Below are 17,928 nucleotides of genomic sequence, written 5' to 3' on the forward strand. Positions count from 1 at the left end.
ACTTAGGTTAGATCACAATTGTTAGCAACAAACATACTGCACAGGATAATGTGTGCAACACTTGCACATAAATCATTCATATCAACCTAAAATCAGTTAAAAAATCTAAAGGTAGCTGGCAAAAACAGAAAGCTATAGTACCAGATAAAACCAATTCAGCTGACACAACTCAAATACGTAAGCTAAAATCAGCATTTGCATATGGAATCTTAGCACATGCTCTGCTTAAATTAATCCAGCGCAACTTTTGCTTTTACTCATTTCCTGCACTCCTTCCACACATACAATATTTTTTATAATTTACTTTTTTTTGGTTTTCTGTTTTTTAGTCTACAACTCAAACTGTTTGACATAAATTTTTTATCTGAAACTCAATTTTGTGCAGTTTTTATTTCTCATTTTTATGTTAGCGAAAGCAACAAAGTACCGAAGTACCGAAGTACCAAAGTTTCAATTCTTCATTTACATACGCCATTTTGACAGTTTCGTTCTATTCGCCTCGAAAACAAAAACCGACCAAAAGTAGTACTTCCGTTTGCCCTCTTACAACTTCATCATAGCGGCGTTTACTCTGCTGAAAGTTCTGGATTTGCATTACGAGATACTTTCCACTCTGCTAGTGCATTTGCTGCACTAGCGTGTACCTTATATACTAGTGCCATGCTATACCAGCTTCTGCAGCGCTCACGCTGTCATAGTTAACGTACGTCCGCAGCAGTTACTTGCAACTCAGTGTCAGTCAGTGCGGCAAATACTTTACGATTTATGGGACACTGCCTGACAGGGATATTTTAAGAATGAATGGCTTCCTCTTGCTTTGCATACCATCCAACATCCTTTATTTCAGTATGTAGCGCAATTTTTTAAAATGCATCTACGCAGCTTCATTGTTCATGAATCTGTAATATTTGAAACTATTTATGAGTGAAACTGTGCGCTGGCGGTGACTATAAATTTTGTGTTCTATGAGGTTCCCTGTTGTTGATTTTGGTATATGATCCATATTAATATTAACAAGTAAAGAAGCAGTAAAGCAATGTAAATTAAAATCCAAAAGTATGCTACGCAACAACGAAAGTTCTGTGCAGAATACGTAGTTGCAAAAGAAATATTATACACTGAAGAAGAGTTAGATGCCTTGCAGTGAAGAAATATATTAAAACTAATATGTATTGGACGAAAACAAATATCAGCTGCCATATTAAACTTTTATGCTCATATTTTGAAAACATTTTCAAATTTTGACATTAAATACTATATAAACTTCTTACAAAGTAAACAATATATTTTGTAAATTATGCGTAAACACACTGGAATTTTTAGAAACTCATATCAAAAGCGTTTTTTATAAAATCTAAAACAAAAACAATTATTAATAAGACTTTTTCATATTTTATCTCCAAAAACTCTTGATTTCCTTGCTTTTTCGGAGACTAAGGTACTTGGTTGTGTTTATACTCGTACCTATATTCACTGTTGCTTTATATGCAGCGAAGTGAACTTTGGTGGTTCTGACTTCTGCACAGTTTTGAATTTTTCATCACTATGGATTTGTATAGTCAACCTCTTGATAGAATTACATGAGTCTAACTCAGTGACGACGCGTGCCCTATCTGGAAGGGTGTGCGGCCCTTCTTTAATGTTGTTTTTACATATACCACTTATATTAAAATATATGAGATCTTTTATTAATAATAACTATATTATATAAGGCAACAATATATTCGCGCAATATTATAATTACAATTCATTAACAAAATAACATATTAAACAAATTAAATTAATAATTTATGTACAAGTTTAATATTATATCAATATGGAAGAAACAAAAGTTTTCACATAATTCTCGTAACATCAAACCAAATTTTTTCAAACAAAAGAGTTTGTACTTAGAAACATACATGTTTGTGCAGTGATCAAACAAAATCGAAACCACTTGCAATGTGCGCACAAGTACCCCGCACAATAAGAACAGAAATTCGTGGGTGCTGCTGTTAAAAGGGGAGAGACGAAATGTGATAGAAATGTATGGTGATATGAGCTGCAAACTTTAGCCGCTCATGCAACCACTTTGGCAAATCATCATGTTGGATTCGTATGCATGCATTTGATATTCGAATAGAACAGAAAATTACTCTCCCACGACGTATAAACTGCTGCTATTTGATATTACGTAGACGGACGCTACACCGCACATCATGTATTTATGTATAGCTTAACCCTTATGAAGGTGCACCCGCAAACCTTCTGCACAGCGAAGAAGGGTGCGAGACGCCGAAATATAATAGGAAAATCTGTGATGAGGTCTCGCAAATAATGAGCAACAGACTAACAAGTTATAGCGGGCTGAACAGGTAAGTCAAATGAATTGGTTTTCATAGACAATTATATTGTAATTGTTTCTAGAAACTTTTTAAAAATATATAATTTAGTATTGGAAATGTAATTAAATAATAGATAAGCGATTCTTGATGTGAAAGATACTTAATAAATTTATTATACCTATGTTATTTAACATTTTGCAAATTATATTAGGGTGTTCACCGCACACCTCCGCACCTTAGAGCAGTCGTCACTGGTCTAACTCCTAGTACTGTTAGAATAACCTACTGTGATGACTTCATAAAATGTTGTACTAAACAGACTTATCAAAACAATGAGCTAATAAACGTCCCATGGGAATAAATTCCATCTATTGTTATGTTAAGCCTTTTCTGAGTTAGTACATCTGGACACTTTTACTCTTTGATAGCTGGGTGGTTTCTGCAGAGTCCCACTGACTAATTTGTGTTTTCCTCATAAGCTTTGTGAATATTTAATGACTGGTCTAAGATCTGCATCCCATCTATAACAATAGGTTTTGATATAAGTTCTACCTTGTTGAGGAGCGAATCCCATCTAATCCTTAGTTATACTTTGGATCACGGCACGCTATTGAGAAAATTTAAATCTACATCAAAGAGAAAGCATATATTAATAACAATGCTCTTCCTACCTAACTCTGTATTAAAAAAGTATTAACTACAACCACCACGATACGCTCTTATGGAGCCAACTGACTGTACAAAACAAACAAAACCGTGGACATCTGGGTACACATTTTCGTTGAGGTGTCGCAAGTGAGACTCACTTGCTAACAGTTATACTCCAAAACAATACAAGATTTATATACTGCAGGCATACCATATCAGGGGAATATTGTAACTCCTATCCCGAAGGATGATGATGCAAGAACTAATATCTATTAACGATCGTATTAATGGTGACAGATGCCGAAAAGTTGTGGATATCTTTAAAATTTTTTTCTCCCTCAATCAATATTAAATGAATATCCTTACTGTTTTTTTACTAAAAATTATTTCTTATTTGTGTTTTGAAAAGAAGAAGTAAGAAAAGAAGAAGTAATCAGTATAAGAAATGAAAGTTTAAATATCTTTTTATTAAATTTTACTAGTGTCATATAAATTTATTTTGTAAGTTAGCATATTTCCAAAACCACTAATGATGGGTATTTGGCAATACTCGAAATAGCTGTATGGTCTGCTTAAAATTGAATTAATTAAAATAATATAAAATTAATTTTTGTTGTTGTAGTTCACTACTGTTCGAAAAACCTCTTTATGATAATATATTTGGTGAAAGTGACAAACAATTATTACAATAATTAAAATTAATAAGGACTTTAAATCTCAGTGATTGATTTACCATAGTAGATGCTTCATACTCCAACTAACACTAACCGAATAGAAGATAGTCAGTGCATTTTCACTGACTATAGCATCCTATTCTTTGGTAATAGTATGTGATCAGTAATCTTATTTTCCTCCAAGCAAAGATGATATTTAGTCACTTTAGATAGACCTATTTTGTTGAGATTATAGAATGATAAAAATACTTATATTTAATTTTAAATGAATATTTTATGAAAATTTTGCACACTTCTCCAAATTACTTACTTAAATTATATTTTAATAATGTTTTTCATTTCACTTTATACTCATGTTAAAAAAAATTATTTTTTTAAACAAACATTTGTAAAATTTTCTTACTGAACCTCAATATTCGCAGATGTTTTGAGCTCCAAGCACAAGTCAATAAAAGGAAAATGCAACGAGCACGTATTTCATGAAAAACATGGAAAATATGAAAATAATAAAAAAATTTTGAAAAAATAATTGAAGGAAATAAGTAAAAAGTTTTGGATTGAGGTGAAGTAATTCCATCTTCTCTTTTCCAAATTTAAAAATGATTTTATCTTATATTCACATACAATAAAAAAATTGCAATCAATAGAGAGAGTGTGTACTTGTTCCTTCATGTGAAGCAAAACTTTTTCAAAAAAATCATAAAAACTTGAAAATTTAGTTTTATATTTTAGATTCAGATAATTACCACTTTTAATAAGTTAAGGAATATTTAATTATAAATTTTATACAATTGAATATTTAATTCAAAGCAATTATCTTTTCATTATTGTATTTATTATTATTTAAAGCAGGAAACTTTATTATAATCTGGATCCATTCAATAACCAAAAAGATTGTCCATCGTGGGAACTGCTTATTCTCACGATAAATGTTAATGTTTTCGTCCTCTTTAGATTTCCAGTGGCATTACGAGATGTATTTCTCTGAGAAGAATCAGTGGTCGAAATTTAGTGCAAGGATCAACATCACAAATATCAACATCACACTTACTATAAATTATATACTATAAATTATACACATACTATAAATTATAAAATTAAATACTATGATATAGTGTATTAAACAATATAAATACAATTATATACATCTTGCAGTTAATAGAGAGTAAAAGTGCTCAGGTGCACTGACTCAACTCAACTAGCCTCAACATATATGCGTTAGGTAAATGCCATACCAGACGATACTAAACTTTTACTAAACGGATTATTCGACATATTAATGGATTTTTATGCAAATGAATAAAGATGTTTCGGTTACCAACTTGTGTTATATATGGTCAATTTTTCTAAGCTTTATAACCTCTTCACCAAGATAAGATTAGAACAATTCACTAAGTAGATTTATTGTATTTTAGTCTATGGAGTTGTTCAAAGTGTGAAAAATTTAATGTTCCCACAAAAAATGACTAGAGATATATCCAAAGTTTTGTTTCATAAATAGCTTTAAAATTTGACTTTGTAACAATAATGTGTAGAAATGTGAAACTGAAACATTAGCCATGCCCAGCATACGATAACATGGTACATAGATAGCTCACTTACTGAGGAAGGTACAAATGAGAAGTTTTTTGAACTAAAATATTAAGAATCACTAGGCAATCATTATGTGATATATTGATGTGACATATGTGATTTACTAGATTGAAGAAATAGGTGTATTTACTTCAGCTTCATTGCAATCAAACAGTCATCAGGCTCTTAAATCTCATAATGTCATATGGAAATTGATTATAGTGTCTAAAAGTGTTTAACATACTTGGTAAGAATAATTAAGTTTAGATTCTATGAATTCCTGGGTATCTTGAAGTTGAAAGCAATAAAAAGGTAGATAAACTATAAAATAAAGGAGCAACAGTAGTTCTGCTTGTAGACTCACAACTCTTTAATAGGAAAGATTACGATATCCCAACTTATTCAAAAAGAAGAAGAAACAGAAACAGAAAAAGTCTATACTTATACAACATACCAAATTAATTGCACTGGAAATTGCATTCAGAATCCTATAAAGTAAGTTGATGTAAAGATTGTAGAAGCTTAACGTAGATACAGTCTATCAGACTGTTCATCGTTGAAGACGAAAGACCTATTAAATTATCTGAATTCAACGGGATGGATTTATCTCTACTCTTTGATATGAGGGGTTCTTGTGAGCAATGAGGAAGCAAAACGCCGAAAAATCGCTAATTGAAGTACATGGAAGATATTCACTAGCCTGCCACTGCATCCAACCAATAATATCGATGTGAAGATTGTGGAAGCTTAACGTAGAACTTAAGAACTATAATAGGATTTTTAATATTTTTTAGATTAAAATGCGGAAACTTAGGAATTACAACAGGATTTTTAATATTTTGTAGATAGAATTATATTCTAAACATACTGATAATCATGTCTTATGTGATTTATAGGTTCTGTAAAATGTAAGCGAAGATAGTAAAGCACATATTGAGGTGGTGCCATGCACTGATACGACTTAAATGAATACTTTAAATACATTCAATGAGTATTTAAAACTTGATAAAATTTTGCAACTAAGACTATTGATTGAGACACACTCTGAAAGATAGCATCATCCAGCCACTTTCTACGGATTGTAAGTGGAGGAAGATCTACGACCTGATGCTCTACTCTTTTATAATAATAATTGTATGTAAATGCATACAAAAGTCACAACATAATTTTGGATTTGACAGATTATTGATGTTTAGTTAAATTTATCCTCGAGAAAAATTGTACAATGGTTGAAAAAAATGCATATCAACAGCTTACAAAAGATTTTAAACATCATCGTTACTAATAAAATGTAAAAAATTGTATATCGGCAACATTATTCAAATTTCCTTTATATTTCGCTCACAGTTAAATTACGTCAGCTTGAATTATTTTCAATATGCACGGAGCACGTCGTTGTTTGTTTACCCTTTCAGTTCAATGAGCATGAATTAGAGTGCAGGAAACGGAAATGTGGAAGTGAATTAAAAACTTAATGGCAACTGACGCATAAAAAAAGATAGAATAAAAATTATGTACCAACACACAGACACAAACACAGTGAGTGTTCAATGAAGTATGCGGCTGTGCCTAAGTTGAAGTTCAGATACAATAAAAATTTTCTTCCACTTTAATGCATTAAACTAAAAACATATGAGCTCAAACTCGTACACTTCAAAGTGATGGCAGTAACACCGCCATACGTACTTGTCGATGCAATCCATTTTACAAGGAAAGGATTAAATGTTAACTGTAGCTTGGAAAATGTTCCAAAACAGTTGGCATCGTTGGTACTCGTACGTTAGTACGTTAGTACGTTAGTAAGTCAGTGAGTGGCAAATGAAATCCCTCAAACTGGAGCTGAAATAACTTGGAATTTGTCGACTTTTACGTATACGTATGCGTTTTGCATATTGAAGTGCATGACAGACCGACTCTGTACTTAATGTGAAGTATTTTAAAAGTGCACATGTGAAACGTATTTGATATATTTGCATATGTGGATAAATTCGTAGGTATTGAGTATGCTTATGCTCGCTAAAGTCAAGCTGTGAAATGTAGGTTAGGCATGTGCTCCACTACTGCTACTAGGAGCGCCATAGTCTGTCAGGATTTTGGTGGCAACGTTGACAACTGTAGTGCAGCAAACAGCTGGTGGTGGCATTATATTCCGACTGGTGACGTGGTACTCCAGCCTCATATGCGACTAAATTTGCATTGGAACCAAATGTGAAGTGTGTGTATGCACAAAGATAGAAAGAATTTCGCAGTTAAGCCAGCTGCAAATGTGCTGACACACTGCCACATTCAACCAATCCGATTTAGTATCTGCTTCTATGCGCTCATGCGGGTGTAAGGGAGTAGCTTTTGTAATACATTTGTGGTAAAAATTCAAGTAACAATACATACACTTCGCACAATGCAGTATTGAGAAGCTTTCATGAATCTGCACGATTCTACATATTTATTTGACTTAATTTAACAAAAGAATGTTTAAAATTTGTTATTCTGTGTGGTTCTTCTATGTGAAAAACAATTTGTATTTTTTTTTTTGTGATGAAACACAATTTCAGTTTCGCTATTCACACACAATTACATTCTACACACTTCAGATGTGTTGAATTTACTTAAAATAAGTTATTCAGATAAATTCACTCTCTCCACTTAGAAATTGAGATACATCAATAATGTATACATATATTTATTTTATTTGATTTCAACATTAATGAAATATTTTTTATCGTAAACATTGTCATATATATTTAAAAAAATTAGCTCCATTTTCTATAACTTATGAATAGAAAACTATGAGGATTATAAACTATCAAACCAATTTTCGTATTAATTTCTAATTAACGCAGCATTATTTTTATTAGAAATTAGTTTACCCATTATTTCTTAAGGACTCTATTCAACGACTACTATTGTAGTTGCGGGTCAGGAGCAGAAAAATTTTACTTATTTGTTCTTTCTAGCACATGCCAGAAAGCACATATCTATTCTATGATTTCTCTCCCTAAAAGGTGTATCTGATATTACTAGTATGGTCGTTAAAGACATTGCCTTCTTGTTTAAAGCGACAAAGTGGTTTTTCTGGTCCAAAAAGGAATTCTCTTAGAATAGTTGTCGTGCTCATATATATAAATTATGGACACAGAATGGGTATCATAATGGTTCTGCGTGAAAGGGTGCCACCTTGATTTTACTATATAAGATACATGTTAAATGTTGAGCATATCGATGCAGTGTGAGAAACGGTTAAGATGGATTGGCATATTGCATACCGGGAGATAGTGGCGTTCTTGGGCAGAAGTGGGACCAGCATACATTTAATTTTAGATATACATTTAGCTGTCAGAAAGATTTGTTCCCTGTCAAAAAGATTTGTTGGATTCTGCATTATTTGACAATCGCTCAAAAGAATGCAAGTATTGATTGAGTCAAGGAAATACTAAAAAAATACCGCAATAGCTCAAAATTGACCATTTGTTTGCCGGAAGTTTTTAGAGAATTGAGAAAAACTAATCGTCGAAGCAAGATCGTAGTCACATCAATATGAACTCAAATACATCAGCTCAAATAAGAGTTTTTGAGTACTTAAAACGTCGAATTGCTGGGTCATCCGTCTTACAGTCACGACTTCGCACCAATGACTTCTTCTTAGTCCCAAACATTAAGAAAAAATGCTTGGCAAACGTTTTTCTTCTCTCGAACTGACCGGTGAGACATTCAAAACCTTGGGTTTGGAGGTAGGAACTTCAAAATTGGTTAAATCGAATGCAAAAATATTCATGGAGAATACTTCGATGAACAAAAAACCATTTTCACTGATTAACCACTATGTTTTCGTTGTTAGGCCCTGCCTTGTTAAAAGGCAGCCGTCGTGCTCCCAAGATATACAAACCGTCGTACATTATTTATGCAAGCATAAAGATATATAATTTATATAGTACATTATGCTATCTAACTGGAGATAATATTTAATATGCAAAGTTTACATTAATCATCATTCATTTTGCTGTAGTTTGAAAAATCAATTATTTAAACCTTTACTAAAAAAATTCTATGCTGTGAAATTTAAAATATCAGAATTTTATAGATAAAATATTATTATTCTATATATGAATAGAGTTTCATTGAACTTCATTATCAGGAATGCAACTTATAATTTTGTAAAAAAATTTTAATTAAAATTTTAATAAAAACAGAATTCCGTCCTTTCGGTGTATAAAATTCTACATTCCACATTCATTTATAAATTCAAATAATTCAGAGGAAATTCAATAAAAGTTTGGTCCTTAATTTACACATGTGGTACGTGGAATATTAGATACAAAAAGTGGCAGCACAAAATATGCAGGATATTTAATTTGTAAGAAACGAAGGGGAGAAAACTAAAAACATTGCGTCATATATAAAATGAAAAATTCAGTTTTATTTGAAAACATGCAACATGGTTGCTTATTAAAAAGCGTAAATAATGTAGCTAACACATAAACAATGCACATGAATCCTTACATCTACTACATCTACTACATATGTATGCTATTCCACACATCTACAATTTCAGATACTACAGTCGTTACCTATACGGAGCAAGGATTCATTTGCGAGTTACTTTGGCAATGAAAATAAATTAAATTTTGCAGTAGAAACCTCAAAAATGTTATTCTACTATATGGTATACGAGAGTACGTTGGTTGCTTCATAAGTTTATACATTGAGATTTATGAAACTGTAACTGAATATTGACTTTTAATATACATTTAACTGTACACCAAAGAAATTCATAAATTTTATTTTTATTACATTGCAGGTTACTTAGTTTCACATCATAAAAAATTGAAATTCATTTTATTGTGCCTTGGGAAATAAGTAACAAAAGATTAGAAACATTTAAGCATATATATATAATACATAATATTTAATTGAGTTTTATTATTACAAGGGGAGGAGGTACTATACACTAAACTATAATAGCTTAATCATATAATTATTTCGTTTTTGCAATGAAAGAGTGTTTGAAAGAGCTTGGAATTGGAATTCTAAGCTCTGAATATATATTATATCCTAAAAACTATCAATTGAGATTTATTTTTAATTATTTTGGAGATATCGTTCTTTATATCACACCAACTTGTTTTTTCTTTAAGATTCTAACAATAGTATTTTCTTATGGCTATTTATGACTCTCCAAATTTAAAGTTTGTTAAAATTATTCATTATAGAGTACATAGGGATTCTAGAATCATCTACTATGAGTTGCTTCATTACAGCAAAACTCTTAACTCGGAACTGTATTGTCAACAATTGAACTGTTGGACAGTCTGAAGGAAGCAATCGCTGTGGGTAAAAGAAGAAGAATTGTGTTTCATCAGGACAATGCCAGGCCACACACATCAATAATGACTCAACAAAAGTTTCGAGAAGTTTGTTGTAAGGTTCATATTAATCCATCATATAGTCTGGTACCAAGTGATTACCATCTGTTTCTGTTTATGCCGAAAGATTTTTCTGGTGAAAAATTCTCTTCAAGAGAAACTTTAGAAAAGAGAAAAGAAAAAAACTTGTGAAAAGAGAGAAGAAAAGAAGCTTCTATGAGAGAGGTATAATGAAATGATCATCAAAATGGCAACAAGTTATCGAACGAAACTGACCAAAATTAGATCATTGCAACTATGATAAATAAACCTTCAATTTCATGCAATAATAATAGATGTAATCTCTGATGTGACAGAATGCAGTCCTCGTGGGAAAAAGAATGACGCTTTCAGTTATCCTCTATCTGATTTCTTTTCCTTGTTTTAGGCAAATTATAAATATCATTATTCTGTATAATATATTCAGGTAGAAATTTTTGGGCTCAAAATCTATTACTCTTTCAATAAAATCCTCTTTATTATGCAAACAGAATGATTAAATATAAACTTATTTACTTATTTAGAATCTTTTCTAGACTGACTGGAAATGTCCTGAGATTGCTAACAGATTCTCACACAAGATGCAATACCATCTTTATATGTGATTCTGAACTCTAATGTGAATCATACAGCCAGGTTATATTAAACTCTAATGTGACAGAATGGAGACCTGGAAATTGATAAAAATTTTTGATTGCACTCTGTCGATTTCCTTACTTTGCTGTAGGACAATTAGAAGATATTGGGATGGAAAGTGCTCCGATTAACTAAGAGTCACTTGAGAACTGCTCCTTTTTAATTCACTATATATATTTCGTAATATTTGTTGAATATGATTTTCTTTTTTACTTAATGTTTGAAAATTCTTTAAAATTTTTTAACAAAAACCAATTTAACACTTAATTGTTAATTAAATATTTAAATAGTAGAATTAAATTTTTAGATAAAGTAAAATATTATCTATATTTAACAAGAAGTTGTGGTATTAAGTCAAGTGAATTAATTAATTAATTAATTACTGCAATATTCATATTCTCTTGTCATTAACAGGAAGAAGCATTTAGATTGATTTCAAGAACTTGGTACCACTACCAAAATTTGCAAAAGCCCTTGCTATGTTATTTATGTTGCGCAAATATATGAAGATCGGCGTATATTATTTATAAGCTTTAAGAAGATATTGAAAGCTGACATGTTATTCTTCAAATCGACAAGCATTCGTTTTAGATTTCTAAGGATATACTCGTGTTATCAGCAAGGAATGGTTTTGAGACCAGTTTTAGCCGTTATTATTAAACACATTTCTGCATCCGATGCTTTCTATGAAGTAGGAATTCACTTTTCTGATCAAAGTGACACAATAGAATACATATTTCTGCTTTACTCTATATCTTGCAAATATTTCTGTATGAAGTATATTAATGTATTTCTTGTTTTTTAAATATGGTCTAATATGATTACTAAAAACACACAATAATTTTAAAATATTTAAGAATTTATAAAAATTTGATAAAATTTTAAAAATTCTATTTTCTTGAAGAATTTATTTAAAATTCAATTTTCACGCCTTTGACACTTAAATTCAAATGTTCTAATCTGAAACACACCTTCTTGCCGTGACTTTTTATTTTAACTAAAAATTCCGTTTGGTTGAATGTACTATGCTCACCTCGTAGCTACTTGAACGTTGTACTCAAGTTTCTTTAGCCTTCGCCTGGTAACACAGCTCCTACCTTTCACTGCTTCACTGTTTAGACATATAGATTTCTGTTTTTGATGATGTCATTATTGTTTTTTCGCTTAATCACTCGTTAAGAGAATATAAAAAGAAAAGCGAAATAAATAAATAAAATACAAATAATGTAAGTAAAGAAGTGAAATGCCTGTGCATAATCACCCTCATCAAGCGAACATCATTATTATACCTATTCAAAATTATCGTCATCATTATGAACGGCATTAGCTATTCGTACAACAACACAAACGGTGCTGCCAACAACAAAACGAAGACAAATATTTTTACATATCCTTCCTTAGCGAGTTTCCGTTTTACCGCAGCCGCAACCGTAGCCTTAGCCGTAGCCGCACCCCATACATATACCAAGTATAGTATCGTGACGTGATTTGTTTGGATAGGATACTCCGTCGCAGTCAAAATCATTATTTCCCATTCCCCATTTAATCTACTTCAACCAAACTTAACAATTTATTTGAACGTCGTCATTACTTGGGACTCTTCGTGCCGCACTTTTCGCTTATAGGCAAACACTTTACGCGGCAAATTCTTAGTTTCCGTACATTTCGTACATAAAAGTTGAAATATGCGGGCTCGATTTCTATACAAAGAAATTAATTATTTTGCGAGTGCGGTTGTCTGCGATTAGCTCGATTCGAGAACCAGTTCTTCTTCTTGATATTTGCCTTATAGAATATTTATTTTTTCCACTTTATTTTGCTCTTCACTAAATCTTAGCTAATATTACAGTTGTTGTTGTTGTTGTTGTGGGTATAGTTATCTGTTAATCTCTCTAGAGAATACATCAGTCACTTTATTATTTGCGCAATAAAGACGCATTGATTTTGGTTTTGTTGTGGATTTAAATTGGTTACTCAGCCTTGGACGTTAATTTGACTGAATTTGTTTTCCGAATTGGGCCAATGTCGTTGATATCCGTAATAAAGTGCCAAGTAATTGAGAATGCCATATAAAAAGCCATCAGAAGAAAACGTAACAAATTCCATGCGTTAAGAAAAATTTGTATAAATCAAATAAAATAAATGTCTTTTTCAACAAAATATATTCAGAAGGACCATAAGAAATACATGTCCTTATGCTAATGAAATTTGCATAAAAAAACTGCGAATGTAATTTATCTAAATTTTAAGAATTTAATTTGTTAAAAAATACAATTTGGAGGTTGTGAAAAATGACTCCTATTTTTTATTTTTTGGTAGCAAAAAAACAAAAAAGTTTGTTAACTTTTTTTTGTAACAAGTATTGTTGTATATACTTTAATATCTAAACAATATGCTTTCAACTAAAATCTAATTTTTTCTAATACGAAATAATCTGAAAGTCAATTAAAATATCAACAGATTTTATATTCATAGCTGTACACTGTGTAGAAGACGAATTGGCAATTAAGAACTTCATCGATTTATATTACTCTAGAGACCATTAAGAGAAGTACCTCCCTCTAGTTTCTGCAACTTGCCAATAACAGATAGAAAGCACTTAAGTCATGTGTAACTTCTAGGTTAACATGGCCCACCTATAATAAAAATATATCTTCGAAACTCATCAAAAGAGACCGCGTGAAAACTGCAAGGCTTACTACAGTTCTTTTTGGTCATTGGTATATTGGAACCTATGCAGAGAAACTGCTCATTCCTCATTATTCTCACTGCAGAATTTGTGGAAACTCGCAGAAAAAAGGAACTATAACACATTTTTCCGTAAATGCCCGGCTTTGGCGTACAGAAGATATAGGTTATTAGGAAGAGACTTCTTTGAAAGTGATTTATCTAAATTCTGCGGGATGGATTTAGTCTTTACTCTTCTATACTACGGTTCTTGCGAGGAATGTGATAGCAAAACGGCGAAAAATCCCTTTTCCCTTTTTCTCGCTGTATGTAATGTGTATATTAATAATATTTCTGTATAAATAAATTTTTTTTTCACATTTACATTATTTCTTAAATATAAAATGTATTATGAATGCTTCTAAAAGTAGTTGCAATTTCAATTCCTATTATGAATCTTTTTACCTATTCACAAGCTCGTCATTTCTGGCACACACTGCGTGATTCGAATTTAATGCAGCTTAAAACCAACAAATATTTTATGTTAAAACAATTATGTATTTTAAAAATTAGCAAATTTGAAAAGTGGAATTTTCTCATTTTGGCAATTAATTAATGCACAATCATTGCGTTTTGCTATTATCATTCGCATTTAATTAACCCAAAAGTACACTAATTGCATTCTGCGGCTGAATTTTAACGATTCCGCCGCTGGCATACAGATATGGTTGAAATGTGCGCTTCTGAATGAATGCATTTTAGGACAAATGCTATGCATTTTAGGTAAATGCAATGCATTTGATACGAAAAACTAATTTGACGTTTTCGGGAAAAACTTTTTTTTTTGTGAAATTTGTCACGTAACATAAATTGGTTTTGTCATAATGAAAAATTCCATGTGGCACTAGACAGCATATTAAGCGGATTAAGTGGATTAGTGAGACCCAAAATTATATAAAATTTTGTGATGGTATTGATCAAATATCAATAATATTATTATGTCCTGATAAATGAAAAAATGTTGAATAATTATTTTCTAGAGTTTGAGCTCAGTATGCGCTTATTTTCAGATTAAAAAATTATTTAATAAAGAGGCCAACCGAGTAAAAAATTAGTCTGCTTTGTGCAAAATATATCACGTACATTATTTGTGTCCATTGTGGCCACATTGTGGTCATGCTCTGTGAACAAATTACATATTGTATATTGTCTAAAACCAAAAATAAAACAAATATTTTGAAGCCTAAAAAATATTTAAAAATTTTTCATCAAAACTTGTCAGCTATGGAAAACTTCAATTAACACATTTTACATACAATATTTTACAAAATTAAAATTACGTACATATATGCATTATAATTTATATATATACATTTATTTTACAAACAAATGGGTTTGAAAATTTTACAATATCTATACACTTAGATATACAAATGTGAATATATGTATACTATATTATTAGATCAGAAAAAATCTTTTGATTGTGGAGATGAACTAAAATCACACTCTTTGAATACACTTATTATAATCTGGGCCACAATATATTGTAGGTAAATCCAATCACCAGTACATGAAAGCCAAAACAAAAAATCTTCAGTGAAAATGTGTTAAATATTTGTTACAACCCGGATTACAGTTGATTTTATATAAGTAAAACATCATAAACAGTCCCTATTTCTCTATTTGGTCAGCAATCTCTTCCGCTCAGATGGAAAGAGTCCATCAAGCCTGTTTGGGCGGAAACTTCTTCGCAATTGCACCAACTATACCCGCAAGCCTAACGACAAGCAATTCGTCGTCTCTTTCTTTGATGACAATGCCAAGATCACTTGTGTTGATGACTACAGTTTGTCACTCGCCTGTAGGTATCTTACCCGGCTTCACGATCTCCCCCCTGACGTCTCCATTCTCATTACCCTCTCTAAAAAAGGGTAATGAACCTTGTTCAAGTCTTAAACCTCCTCAGTAGCTATCCCATTACTTTGTCATCACCTTCTATAACCGCGGGTTTCGTGACCCTGGATACAAAGTTTACCGTTAATCTTACCCCCGCTTCGTAACCGTAACCCAACCCCCTTTAGTATGAACCATTCCCCCAATTCACGCCCATGCTTTCTGGCTTAGATGAACCTAGTGCACTAGGTATTAAGCCTATCTGTTCTCATCTCTCTCTCCTGATTACTAGAATGAAGTTTCTACATTGCTGTGAAACTCTTCTCCATTCATTCCTAAGTGGTGGTTTTAGTGAGTTCAAGTCTCACACTGTAGCTTCCGATGCTTTTCACTTTTATTAACCATTAGCGCAGTATACCGTAGTATGACTACCCCACAACTTAGCCTAACAATAAGCACGACCTATGTATGTTCTGAAAATGAGTTTCAAAAATCGTTTTATACAATATTCACATTGAAGGACAAATTAGAAAGAAAGATTTTGCACCTTTAATTGGAACTACAATATTTCTACGAATGGTTCGGAGATTAAATACGAAGTGAACACATGAAAATTTTTATCTTAAAAGGATATAAGAAGATCCTTTCAACTTGCGAGTTTTTTTTACTGTCTTCTCAACCAAAACCTTTGTTATGGAGGAAATAGATCGACTGATTTCAAACAAAAAAAAAAATCAATAGATTGTTAATTTCAGTAGAGCTGCGATCCTCACGCTGTCAGTCCATAGTGCAAATTCAAAAATAAACCAGTGCAAAATTCTATTCAGTTCAGTGAGTAACCAGTTTTTAATATCATTACTTTGAACTCCAAGGCTCCGAAGAATAGAAAGAAATGAAATTGGAAATATACTCAGAAGAATTCGAGAAGGAAGTTTTAAGGATCGAAGGCATTCTTAGCACAAAAATTAAAACCGATCTCAGCAGTCATTATTTTCAAAAAGCAATATAATACAAATGAAAACTGCAATTAGATACAAAAAATTTAAATATTAAAAAATTTTCTATAAAAAATCATCACCATTTTTATGACACTTTCAGTTTTTTATGACTTTAACATGTTCCGCGGTTGTTAGACGATTCATATTATAAAATCAAAAACCTCAAAGTAAACTTATGATACCTTGAATTACCATTATCTTTGACATATGTTATTGAAACAGTGCTATGAATCACTAAAATCTCCAAGTCTCTATAATAGGAAGTTTTTAAAAATATATCACTATAAAAAACTCCATCAATAATTAATTATATATTGTAATGTAAATCAAAATCAATTAAAAAATTAACAATAAACAAAATGCAATTGCAAATACCAATAAAAGTAGATAATAATTAAATCTGCTTAACATTTTAAATACTATTGCATTTAAAAAGTTTCAATGCTAAATGTATATATAACTAATTACAATGAAATTATTTTAATTAGTTTTAAATAATATTTAATTCAAATGAACCAATATTTAATCAGCTTATGTGCGTGCTAACATTTTAAAAATTTTGTTAAGAGTAAATTTATTTTATTTATTTTATACATGATATATTCATTTTAACAAATGTTATATTTACTATCACAAAAAAATAATAATAATAAAATAGGATAAAATGGATAATTTACACAATTACAAATACAAATTAAATAAGACGTGACCAACGCTGGATGTGATTTTTGCTATTTAGTACTTTTTTTTATATATACTACTTGGAATAGTATGAGATTCGTAATTGAAACTAAAGTAATTAATTTTTAAATTCATTTTAAATACATATAATATAGGATCAAACAAATTTAAATAATTTTAATTAAAAAATTTCCAGTGAAAACAAATTGAATTGTTGGTATTGATAATATTTATTCAGTAAATAAATATTATCAATTTACGTGTGTAGGAATTTTCTTTTTTATTTATTAATTATTTTTTTAATTCCCTGCAATTATATTGAAATTGATTTGAAATTTTATTTTTCTGCATAATTTATAATTATTATTTTTTTTAATTAATGCTTTGGTAAGTATTTAAGCTCAAACCGCAAACCTTGCCGTACGTGATCGATAAA

The 17,928-nt window shown here is 30.9% G+C and overlaps 2 protein-coding genes across 5 annotated transcripts in view; one reads left to right on the forward strand and one right to left on the reverse strand.

The window, feature by feature from the left end:
• LOC119680282 (serine/threonine-protein kinase N) overlaps positions 1 to 17,928 on the forward strand; it is a 463,907-nt gene that overhangs the window by 255,093 nt on the left and 190,886 nt on the right. The gene's annotated exons all lie outside the window — the stretch shown is intronic.
• The window catches only part of LOC119680286 (locomotion-related protein Hikaru genki), a 45,922-nt gene that overhangs the window by 26,642 nt on the left and 1,352 nt on the right, over positions 1 to 17,928 (reverse strand). The window lies entirely within an intron of this gene.

Source organism: Teleopsis dalmanni, chromosome 2 (genome assembly GCF_002237135.1).
Source record: "Teleopsis dalmanni isolate 2A chromosome 2, ASM223713v2, whole genome shotgun sequence".
Lineage (NCBI taxonomy): Eukaryota > Metazoa > Arthropoda > Insecta > Diptera > Diopsidae > Teleopsis > Teleopsis dalmanni.